Source organism: Stegodyphus dumicola, chromosome 1 (assembly GCF_044657685.1).
Source record: "Stegodyphus dumicola isolate Sdum_Otavi_A_Nest chromosome 1, ASM4465768v1".
NCBI lineage: Eukaryota > Metazoa > Arthropoda > Arachnida > Araneae > Eresidae > Stegodyphus > Stegodyphus dumicola.
The window spans coordinates 24,816,988-24,823,292 of NC_140768.1; the positions used below are offsets into that span (position 1 = coordinate 24,816,988).

Here is a 6,305-nt window from a genome sequence, read left to right on the forward strand (position 1 = left end):
GCTTTAATATATAATCTTTAACTCAAAGATATTGTGCTATTAAAAAAGGAAATTTTATGCCATAGAAACACAGGTACTTTGTTCCAAATCTGTGTTAATTTTTTTTTTATATATATACTGAATTTTTATGCACTTGTAATTACTGAAATATATCCTTTCATGAATGCATTTCTTTTTTGTTTGTTTGATTTTGTTGTTTTAAAAGATCTGCCATAGTTAAAGAAAGAAAATAAAGTAAGAATGCTTTACTTTCAGTTTTGAATAAATTTATTACTATTTACTGCAGCTTCAAGTTTCTCTAAACATAATTTTCGAAGTCAAAACTTGATAGTTATGTTGATTATTAGACTTGCATGAAAAAATTAGTATTTGATCTAAAATACCTTAAATTATTTGAATTATATTTTACTAAATCATGTATTTTGATATAACTAGATAGTTAAAAAAATTTAAATTGTAAATGTGCAGAAATGCTTATATAAAACCAAGAAATTGTTTATATTTTTGTTGCTTTTTACCTTGTAAATTAATTATATATATATTACAGTCTGGGGAGTCAGCACCCTGCTGAATTGTAGTAAACGAGACATCCAATCTACTAGACCATCAAAGATGCAGATTTGGATTTTCTATTTCATAGTTATTGAAATCATAATGGTATGTTTGTTTAAATTAGTACTGTTTATGAATGTGATAAAAATAAATTCTGATAAGCTAAGAAATGATTTATTTTCTATTAATTATGAACTGTAAATAATGTAACCAATTTTCTTCATAGTAGTTACTAAAATTTTTTTTTAAAGGGAGGTAGTCTTATTTATACAATTCTTGCAAAGATACCAAGAGATAAAACATTTCAGGAATTTTCACTCAGTGTATCTTGATGTGTAAAATCGTGGCATTGAAATGCCATATTACTTTTTCACAGGAAAGTAATTTTATTGATCTAACATCTGCATAAATCAAACTTTTTTAAGAATGATTACAGTTTTTAAGCTAACTTAAAATTTTCAGATTTAGAAAATGTATGTTTAATTTAGCATTAGTTTTCCATGGAATAGAAAAGGTTTTCAAAATGTTCAGTTGTTAGAGGGAAATAATATAAATGAGATTGTCCTGATACAGTTTCAGCTGGAAATGAAACTGAATTTTCGGATAGTGAAGATTTCATTTAAGAATTTTAATAAAACTGATTAATGTAAATCCTCTGCATTTAAAAATTCTAATAAAACTGATTAATGTAAATCCTCTGCATTTAAGAATTCTAATAAAACTGATTAATGTAAATCCTATGATTCATGTAGCTATTCTTCTGTTATCAGGACCAGATTCAGAAATGTGTGTTTATATGCTTGCATTTTTAAATGTAGGTGCTCGTGTGTGCATGTGTATATTCTTTATGTATGTATGTGTATACTACTTTACACATATATGTGCATACATGCATATATACATGCTTACATATCTACAGTGGAACCCCGAGATACGAATTTAATTCGTTCCAGCATTCAACTGGTATAGCGAATTTCTTGTATCTAGAAAAAAGCTTCCCCATTGAAAATAATGGAAATTCAGTTAACCCGTTCCACACCCCAAAAAATATCAACATTTTAAAATCAAGTCAATTTTTCCTAATAAATAACACTGGTAAATAATATAACAATAGTTTAACTTTGTTACCAACATTTTAACTCCTTCTCATTAATCCACACCAACAACAGCTTCTCAACATCTAGGAGTACTTTTATGGTGCTTGGAAGAAACGATAATTCCTTTGGCTACATCAGGTTTCTTAATTTCTTCCTGCTTCTTCAGAATAGTATAGATTTTCGATGTTGAAAGGCCGCAAGTCTTCGCCAATTCCGTCACCATGCTTATGTTTATCTATGATTTCTTTCTTGATATCGACGGCAATGGCCTCCTTATTTTTCTTTGCAGCACTATCTGAGGCAACAATCTTCTTGTGAGGCATCTTGAAATAATTATTTTCACGTTAAATGTCAAAACAATTAACTTACAAGTGCACAAACACGTATATAAAAGAACACTGAGTGATCTGTCGAGGGGATTCCCCGAGCTGAGCCGGATAAGAAAATGGCACCACCCGTACCAACAGCCTGGCTCATTGCTCGTTACTCGAATTAATGCTCGTATTTTGCTCATACTTTCCTTGTATCTCGAGGTTTCATTGTACATTTCTGAATCCCGTCCTAATAACAGAGGAGTACCTTTGCCAGTATTGCAACAGAGCTAGAATGAATTATTGTGTTAAATATGTGGAAAATGCATGCTTAAAGTACTGTTATTTTCTAAAAATATTCTGTATGTCTATTTTTTACAAGAAGAAAAAATAGCTAAAAGCTGTTAATTTACTCGTATTTATTAGTCCAAAGGGGCTTTGTCCCTAAAGAACTATTGTTTTTGTTTTGCATTGGTTCACTATAAATATCTGTTTCACTTTTCAAACTGTTCCTACCAAATGTTAGAGTCCCTAGTGTGGGATTAATACTCTCTATCTTAGTGCCCTCTATAACCTATGTTAGGGTTAACCTGTATAACCTACAAGGATTGCCAGTTTAGGCGAGATATCTAGGTAGTCATCATAATACGTACCTTATTTTTCATTATTTTTAAATTAAATTGAAAGTAATAAACTAGTTTTCAAGAATGGAGTTAAACTAGATTTGCATTCAACTCTGGTTTATTGTGTTAATGATGTTTTGCTGTAACAAATATGAATTTTTTGTTTAAGTATAATAATTTAAAATGTTTTTTTCTAGAGAATGAAGTACTGCCACTAAGGTAACTTGCAAGGTAATTTTCTATTCTACATTAACTCAATCTTTATGCCCTGTTACAGATATATTGGCAGAAATAATGAAAACCTGACATTCAAAAAGAAAAATAATAACGTTGAATGTAGTATATTAGATGGTTAACTGCGGTTTGGCAGCTCATTAATAATCTTACACATATTGAGTACGAATAACTTTGACAATTACCGGTATTTTCAATAGTATAAAATTAGGCAAGAAAGCAGCTTTAGCTTAGCACCGATTTTAAATACAACTCTTTTACCAATATTGGTTTGACGAAGGTAAAATATAATTGAATTTAATAAGTTGGAAATACTGTCTGAGTTAAAAAATAATTTCAAATAAAATTTCTTTCTTCAGTTTTTCATGTTATTTGTTTAATGTTATTGTAATCTGATTTATCATATTTAGTCACATATTCCATCCCTCTTTGCACTATAGTATATAATTCAAAGGACTTATCAGTTTCAGCAATATTTTTTTTACCAGTATACATTTTTACCATAACTCTGTTTCTAAATCATATCCTGAAAAATTAAGGAGTAAAGTACACAAAGAAGGAAAATATGCAAGTAAATAATGGCATTTAGTGTGGTTTATGTGTCTAATATTTGTACTAGATTGTAAAAGTTATAAAATTCTATTAGCTTTTTTAAATTGAGATGCTTTTTTGCACCCAAATGGTTAAAGCCCTAGTGTGACTTTGGTACTTTGATCTAACTTCTATTCCTAATAAATAATCAATCTGCATACAGTTTACTCAATTTCTGCCATGTGTAAGGTAAACAATATTAGCTTTTTTTAAATATATCTTTTACAACTATTCCATCAGGTAGATTTCTTTCATATTTTGCCTTAATTGAGTCATCCTGCTAATTAAGAATTTATTAAAGTTAATATGTTAAGTTTTTGTGTGTATAATTCATTTTAAGTATGTGCAAGCAAATGCATACATTAACAGTTACGTAGAATTATGTTTTGGGTATCAAATTCAGAAATTTTGGGGCTGTTTTTAGAAGATTTATTAATGATTTATACTATATTAATATTGGTAAAAAAATTCTGTGGCTTTTATATGAGAGTATATATTTTAAAATAGCTGCATGATATGGTAGAGGTAAAAAGTTTTATGTGGATCATAAATTAATATTATGTGGGAATTTTTCATTTATTTAATAAAGAAAATATTCAAGCCACAATTAAAATTTTTTCACTGGATTATTTGCATACAAAGTTTGCAGCAAATATTTCCTGCAACAGAAGTGATAATTTTTATTTTGCCAAGACAGGAAATTTAGTTAATGTCAGCAGTAACTCTATTTTGAGATGTTAAACAGGAAGGCAAATTTTTGAATTTAAATTGATTTTTGAAGGAAGACTTCATTTAGTCTTGCTATCATTCTACGTGGCTCTTAACGTTTTTATGGTATTTATAATTTTATTGTTATTCAGCTTTCTGTTTGCTTAGAATGCACATGAATGTAGACTTGAAATATTTTATATTGCAAACTGAGATGCCATTGTTATCATAATTAAAGATTTTTGCTCTGATTTTGGAGGAATTTGCTGATAATACTTTTGATTGCGTATTGGTTTCTGGTTTATTGAAATGTGTAAAATAGTTTGTTAATGCATATACGTATGTTAATGACATGTATATGTTTATGAAGTATTCTGTTATATGTATATAGTGTTGTGATTAGTTTTCTGCTTACTCTTTATTTAAGAAAAAGTTATCTGTAAGAAAGCGAATATTCTTTACTATATGTAGGAGTAAAATTGAAAAGGCTAATGCAATATAATTAATACAAAATTAAGTTTTTTCTCATGTACTTAAATACTAAAGACTTTCTCAACCTTGCAGTTCTAAACAAATCTTAAGTATTTTTTACTTGAAATTATAGGCATTGTGTAAGGTATATAATTGAAGCTTACTGTGTGATAGTATGAAATTAAATTTTTAATTACTGAAATGTAAATTTTTAAATATGAAATACTCAGTGCATTTTATATGCATCTTTTTAATACTTCAATTATATTTAAAAACTGAAAACATCTGAAGTGTGAAATTATTACAAATTTTTCTTTTTCTTGTTTAGGAGCTGTTCTCAAAACATTGGGTGACAAAGAATTATTTTACAAAAATCGAGCAGGATATTAAAGACAGCGAACTATAGAACAAATATGGTGAAGCTACATGAAGTCTATGTGGAATTTTATTATTGAAAAAAATATGCTCTTCAGATTTAATGTTAGTTTTTATTGTTTAACAGTAATTGCAGTTTTCGAATACCTGTAAAATAAACCTAATTCTTAAATTAATTTCATGTGTATTTCTTTTGCAAGTATTACAGTTCATAATACTTCAAACAACTTGAAATTTTATACTTGTTAATTTATGTGGGATATGTTCATAATAATTTTATAATTTAAATAACTCATTGTCATCATATGAGCATAATCTAAAATAATGCACAGCATTTGACAACAAATTAATAAAAAATTAGCCAACTTCTAATTGCTTTCTTTTGTCCAGTTGCCTCTTTTTAAATCATTTAATACCATAAAGCTATTTGATGAAAAAAAATAATTGGTATGTGCACATCAACATGTACATTTATAATGATGTCATAGAAAAAGTCACATGAGATAAATATTTAAAAACTTAAATATTCCTAAACAAATTAACTTTTTAAAATTTTATCTGGTATATAAGATAAAATAAAGAACATATTTAGGTAATTTTGAATTTGCATAATTTTATGAACTTATTTATGAAATTAACAGTTACATTGTAAAAGGGAACTTTTTAAAAATACCTCAATAAAGCATTTCTTTTGTAGAGGTGAACTTTTAGTACTGATCTAATATATTTATAAGATTTTAAACTGAAAAAGACAACAATAATAGATTACAATACATTGCAAGATTGACTGATAAATGCAAAATTTTTACATCATATAATTATGTGTGTAATTAAAACAGAAGTTACTCGATTAACTTGCATGCAAATTAATATTTTCTTTAACATGTTTGGGATAAATTGAATTTTAATAAATAAATATGTATAGATTTATGTAATATTTGAAGATATGAATGAAATATTTGTGACATTAAACATTCATCTTCAAGGAAAATAAAGTCAACTTGGTAAACTATTGGAAAAGGTAAGTTTTCTACAATTTCCTGGTCTATATTTAACAATTTTAAAATTTAGCACACTCATTCAAATAATCTAAATGTATGATGTTTTCTTTTGTGTTACATTCGTTTATTTAATTTGTTAATTAACTATATTGTACTTTAGATAGAAATTAACGTAGATATTCCCTGTATTTTACGGTACAAAAACTTATATATTTGATAATAATTGACCTAAATCTTCCCTATGTTTTCTTTGCATATACGAATGACTTTGGTAAAAATTTAGTCCGATGTCTTCTCCTCTTTACTGTGTATAAGTGCACATTTTTGGTAAAAAATTTGCAT

At 27.2% G+C, this 6,305-nt stretch overlaps 1 long non-coding RNA gene across 1 annotated transcript; it reads left to right on the forward strand.

Annotated features, from left to right (window-relative positions):
* Positions 1-415: 415 nt before the first annotated feature.
* LOC118198955 (uncharacterized) lies at positions 416-5,138 on the forward strand. Its single transcript, XR_004759873.2, has 3 exons — positions 416-657; positions 2,781-2,814; positions 4,916-5,138. It is a non-coding gene; the product is annotated as an uncharacterized LOC118198955 (long non-coding RNA).
* The last annotated feature ends 1,167 nt before the right edge of the window (positions 5,139-6,305 follow it).